Source organism: Trematomus bernacchii, unplaced genomic scaffold, assembly GCF_902827165.1.
Source record: "Trematomus bernacchii unplaced genomic scaffold, fTreBer1.1, whole genome shotgun sequence".
Classification (NCBI taxonomy): domain Eukaryota; kingdom Metazoa; phylum Chordata; class Actinopteri; order Perciformes; family Nototheniidae; genus Trematomus; species Trematomus bernacchii.
Window position 1 is genome coordinate 1,010,271 of NW_022987876.1, and position 6,549 is coordinate 1,016,819.

Consider the following 6,549-nt stretch of genomic DNA (forward strand, 5'->3'; position numbering starts at 1 on the left):
CGTCTAGGCCATCCTTATAGGTGAGTATTCAGACTTCCTCGTGACTGTGTTGATATAGGTCATCCAGTGCTAAAGCACCGCCTCTGGCGGTCAGTAAGTATGAAATAGAACGATAGTTACGTATGTAACTACGGTTCTATGAATACTGGATGACCGCCAGAGTTCTTGGTCACTCGGAATTTCGTGTTTCTGCGAGAAGATTCCATAGGACTGAGCCCGTTGACAGCACCGGAACTTATACCTTCCGGTGTCATACGGGGTCACACGTGACTTTGTTGATATAAATATTCGACCTACGCATGCGCGAGACAGAAGATATCCAGTGCTAAAGCACCGCCTCTGGTGGTCATCCAGTATTCATAGAACCGTAGTTACATACGTAACTATCGTTCTTTCTCCATACAGATGAAAGCGTCTTATTTTGGACAGTTTAAAAGTGCGAGGGTCGTGATCGGTTCATGCACGTTCCGTGATGGCCGGCCCGGCCCCCAGTCAGACTTGATACCGCCCCCATGATAAATACATTTAATTATTGTGAAGCCAGCTGCAATGGATCATTGATCCACCAGGGGGTGCAGTGGGGTTCCACACTGGAGTCATGTGAAATCAACTTCTCTGTTGTTAATAATGTTGTTTAGTCGGAAAAAAACGAACGAGCCGGCTCTCCCGATTTTTAATCCTAATTTAATCATCATCATTGATGTTTATGTTCGCCGAATTGACATGAAATCACTGACAAATATGAATATTCTGTATTCAACTTCATTGAAACGATCAGGATGGGTGTTATTTTTCCCCACAATGACCAAGTCGCTTGCAAATGATCCCATGTATTACATGTACATGGCCACATTCTCAACAAAGTTAACGTAACGAAACATTCTGTATTCCTTGCTTACTTTTTATTTAATGCTTTATAACAGCTGGAATAGTTCGTTTAGAACAGGCACCTCACTCGCAATCTGCTCCTCCGCAACGCCTACCACCTACCTCCGGCTGAAATTATGAATGTACAGTAAGGCATAGTAATCATAGATAACACGGCAGGGTCCGTTACAGTTTGTTTTCATCTGATTTCAAATATTTCAAATGTCTGAAGTTAATAATACATTCTCAGTGTTCAAGTCAATAATAGTCATATAAGAAAAGTACTGATCTAATAACAGAGATTTTATAAGGACTTTTCAATGTTCGACATCGCTCATGTGAAATACAGTAAACTGGATGTTGTGGTGCCGAGAGGCGGGGTATCAAAAGTACAAGCTAAACTTTTATTTAGCATCTGAACACACTTGTAAACAACGTGATGCCCGGGAAGCGAAGACCCGGCGGAAACAGCTGGTCTGGTTCACTAAAATGTCCGTGTACAGTATATCTGGTACTAATGTATAGCGGATCTTTGTTAAGATCCATATGTCACGGATAGAACTATATATTGAGCTTTAAAACAAATGATATATATTATAATAAATAAACACCGGCTGTTGTTATGCCTGCTGTAACGTTTACTTTCTCCGTTCTCCGCTTAAGTAATTATACTTCCTGGTTAGCTTTCCGCTCGAAATTTAAATCTGAAAATGGCAAAATAACGGAGAAAAAAAACGTTCACAGAGAAGACGACAACAATTGTCACTTGCACTTGTCATTTAGCATCTGAACACACTTGTAAACAACGTGATGCCCGGGAAGCGAAGACCCGGCGGAAACAGCTGGTCTGGTTCACTAAAATGTCCGTGTACAGTATATCTGGTACTAATGTATAGCGGATCTTTGTTAAGATCCATATGTCAGTAGAGATGGGATGGCAGAAGGTGCTATATATATATATATATATATATATATATATAATTCCAAAGCTGGTAAAGACCTTTCAAATTAGCAATAATAGTCATATAAGAAAAGTACTGATTTGTTCTTGAATCAACTTTTTTATGGAAAATGTTTTATGTAATTTTATTTTCATTTTAAATAAAATGAAAGACATTCACAGTTAATGTAATTAGATATACATTATTAATGCCATACATTTTTAAATGTAATTAGATATACATTATTAATGCCATACATTTTTGCATAAATATTTATTCAGTATGATAGCTGTCTAACAGAAGTTAAATCCATTTCTCACTTATTCTGACAATGTACTTAACCCCAAATAAAAGAACCCAATAAAAATAGTTGTTAAATAATAGTGAAGTCACGTTGTAATAACAATAACTCATCTCTCTCGGTTTTTTTTGTTTTCTTTGTGTGCTTTGCCAAAAGCCACTGTGTCAATTGTCCTAGTTGGGTTACCGTAACGAACAGCAGCCGGCTCTCGATTTTTAATCCTAATTTAATCGTTTATGTTCGCCGAATTGACATGAAATCACTGACAAATATGAATATACTGTATTCAACTTCATTAAAATGTTATTAACGTGCCTAAACTCAGTAATTCACTAAAATTACTGATCCCTCCGCGTCGCGGAGGGATCTTGATCCCTGGGTGTTATTTTTCCCCATAATGACCAAGTCGCTGCAAATTATCCCGCTTATTACATGGCCACATTCTCAACAAAGTAACGACATGACTCCCAATATTAATTAAAATGCTTTTATGGATTTAGAAAATATTTTTATTGATTTAAAACATAGTTCTATGTATTGATTTAAATGTACATGCATCCGCTAAGAAAAATAGTCCGTTGTTACCGTTTTTTAAACAGTCAGAATGAAACGGCAGCTCTCAGCTGTGTGTTCACACTCCTAACTCTGATCTTTCTTTTCCAACAGTTAAGTTAACTGTAGGTTACTCTGAGTGACAAGCTTACAGTTAGTGAAGTAACACTTTTTTTTTGTGAGTCACGACCTCGCTGTTTCATTCTAACATAACGCTCCAAATATGACTGTTTCCACTCGGACTTCAATACAGCAACACCATTGTTTGGTTTCCATGGTAGCGTGTCTCTTTAGTAGCGTGCACTCCTTTCCTGTAAATTACAGGTCCAGCCAGGCAAAACAGTAATATGAAATATGAACGTTAGTTTTTAACTGAAATGATCAAATAAAGTCAAAATGTCACAGTGTTTACAAACATTGACCATACCGTTCACCAGCCCCCACCCCACTCTTTGTTTAAAACGAATTGGCCATCGGAATGTGTGTGTCCCAACCCCCCCCTGTGATATCTCTTCACAGGGGGGAGAGAGTTAGACGCTCGTGAATTGTCAACGGGGGGGGGGGGCCTCTCTGCACGGAGGAGCCGCGGAGAAGTGAATCACAGTGATCTGCTATTTTAAAGTAAATTCAACACATATCGACCCTAAATATAGCATATATTAAGAACGAGAAAGTGTTAACATCGTTTTTTGTAAACATATGACCAATGTGCGAGGGTGATGACATCAGAGCATCGTCCTATGGGCTTAGCCCCGGACAGGTACAACAGGTATTCACTCAGAGGGGGGTAGTTACCCATTTACATGTCAAAAAGCAACATACAGTAGGCGGGTGGGGGATGGTGAACGTTTACATTTCTCTACAGCAGTGGTTCCCAAACTTTTTGTGCCCAAGGCACACCAAAGGACAAGTAAAAATCTCAAGGCACACCTATTGTGCGAAATAGCCCTTATAACACGTGTTATCACTCATATCATGTAAAATATCTGTAAATGTGCATAATTATTTACTAATGCCAAATAAAATGTATAGATAGAACAATCAGTGGTTCAAGTTAGTATATTCCTCAGTGTAACATATCCACTAGTTGCAAAGCTTAAACATTTTTATATATTTTTTTATTTTAAGGGAAAGGATGTTTTCACTACTCAGTTTGTCAACTATGTTACGGACAAACTTGATGTCATTACAATCATTTGATTAAGTCCTGCACTTCAAGTAAAATCAAATTTGAAAGGCTCTTGAGTCTATTCTACCATATATCCAAAGATTTTTTAAAGTTTAAAAAATAATTGTATTAAAGTTTTGTTTTTTCATGTGATATGTTCAGCACTGTCATTAAGTTTAGGGATATTTTGTATTATAAAACTACCATACAGGTCATTTTGATAGTTTTAAGAGATGTCATGTAAAACTCCAACCTGTGTAGATATACATTATACTATAAAGGATATCAGAAGCACTATTTTAGATATTTTAAATTTGAAAAAATGAGGTGCAACATGGTTGACAATGAAAGTCAAACATTTGACGCAAATAACATAGTTGACTGGACACATTATTAACCATCAGCACTATGTTAATTTCAAGGCAGAAGTGCAAAATTCCATTGATAATGATGTGTAATGACGTCTACATGTCGTACAAATTGTCAACTAGGTTACCTGTCAACTAAGTTACTACAGTTATTACAGTACTGGGTAACTCAGTTGACAGGTAACCTAGTTGACAATTTCCCTATTTTGACTCATCATTTCAATGGTAGGCCTTGCCTGGATGACCACATGTCATTTTCTTGAACAGGTTAACATCACATTTGCACATATAATTGAATTAAAATCATTAAACAATTGTAAACCATAACAATGTACGTAACATTGTTGATTGTCAATGAGTATATTAATTGACCATGTGCTATTATACATAAAATATTGTAAAAATGTAGAGGACAATCACCACAGTGTGTTCAAATTGTCTGCCAAAGAGGAACATGGCATCATGTGATGCTGGTGACATGGTATTGGGACAAACAATTTTTGAGTTAAAGGGGGAAGTTCTGTTAGTAACATAGTTGACAGAACTTTTGCGGACATTCATATATTAAGATATTTAAATTATTTAAAGGGGGAGATCAATTAAAAATATGTTATTATTCTTTAGTATTTAGACTTTTGAAATAAATGAATCATTTTTAAATTTACTTTAATGGTTTTTATTCATTATTTTGAATCCAAGACACCCTCAACTGAAAAACGGACATAGCAAAAACTGACAATTTAAGAACATCATGACACATTTCAAGCTAAATAAAGCATAGGATGCACATAATGTTTGTGTGATATTATAACATGCTTTCCAATAATAGGCAAAATATGATATTTTTGAAGAAAATAGTTAGAATAATTATAATTATCATCAATGGACATCAATGGACATGGAATGTACCCTAAATTGTAGAATCACTCAGCAGTTACATACACCAAACCTTCCAGTTATATTCCTATCAATATTATGAAGGCTTTTACGGAAGGGTTTGGTCATATATAATTCATAGCCTGAATTATATAACATTTTATACCTAAAAACATGGTGAAAATTGATATTTTAGGGCTGTTGACAGTATTTTCTGATTTATGGAGTGATACAAAGAGATATCCAAAATCCCTTCTGTAAAAGCCTTAGATACTAATATGACTACAAAATGAAACAATAATTTTGATCCTGGCTTTATCCAAAGTTCAGATTTCGGTTCCTGAAATGTGTTAAAATATGCGCATATTTCATGAGATAATGGTTCATTTGGATATTTAAACATGCTATTTCAGAAAACTTGTAATACAAAAAACAATTGCCTTATTGTAAGTAATTAACTGGAGAAATATTTAGCTGATATCTTTAAGTTAAAAATACCCTATTCACCTGGGGTGTCTCGCCTTAATTAGATGTTTGATAAGTGCAGATCACATAGTAAAACACGTACACAGATACATTATTTTGTATTTTTATTAAATTCGACAATGTCAATTTCACTTTCCACTATGTCCACCGTTGTTTTTCACAACCAATGGCAGAACTTTATTGAGGCCTGTAATTAGTCAACTACAGGTCTCTTGAGTCAGTCTTTTTCTTCCAAAAAGCTTGTGACAAGATGTTATTGCTCTTGGGGCATTAAAAACAAGATTTTAACTTTAGTTTTTTATATAATATCTGCATTTTCTATTGTGAAAAACTAAGTCTTAGTTATTTAATATATAGCGCCATCTCCTGGTTAAACCCTGAAATTGGAGAATAGTGGGAGGGCCTAACATTCCTGAATACTGGTCTTTGGCAGGCAACTGGCTGGCAACTGGCTGGCAGTCGGCAGGAAGCTGTATGCTGGGGTCCAAAATAAGAGGCTCCATCTGTAAAGAAACAATGTATGCGGTGAGAGGGGGGCGGAGACGCTCCCTTCACTCGCGCCGTAACAGTTAACTTGAACGAAAACACTCAGCTTAACTGGACGATAGAACAGGTAAAGAAACAATTGTATGTAGTGAGAGGGGGGGGGCGGAGACGCTCCCTTCACTAACGCCGTAACAGTTAGCTTGAACGAAAACACTCAGCTAACTGGACGATAGAACAGACAAGGAACCAATGTACCAAAAGTATGTAGTGAGGAGGAGGGCGGAGACGCTCCCTTCACTAGTGCAGTAGAAAGTTAGCTTTCAGCGGGAGCACTCAGCTAACTGGATGATAGTACAGGTAAAGAACCAAAAGTATGTAGTGAGGAGGAGGGCGGAGACGCTCCCTTCACTAGTGCAGTAGAAAGTTAGCTTTCACCGGGAGCACTCAGCTAACTGGATGATAGTACAGGTAAAGAACCAAAAGTATGTAGTGAGGAGGAGGGCG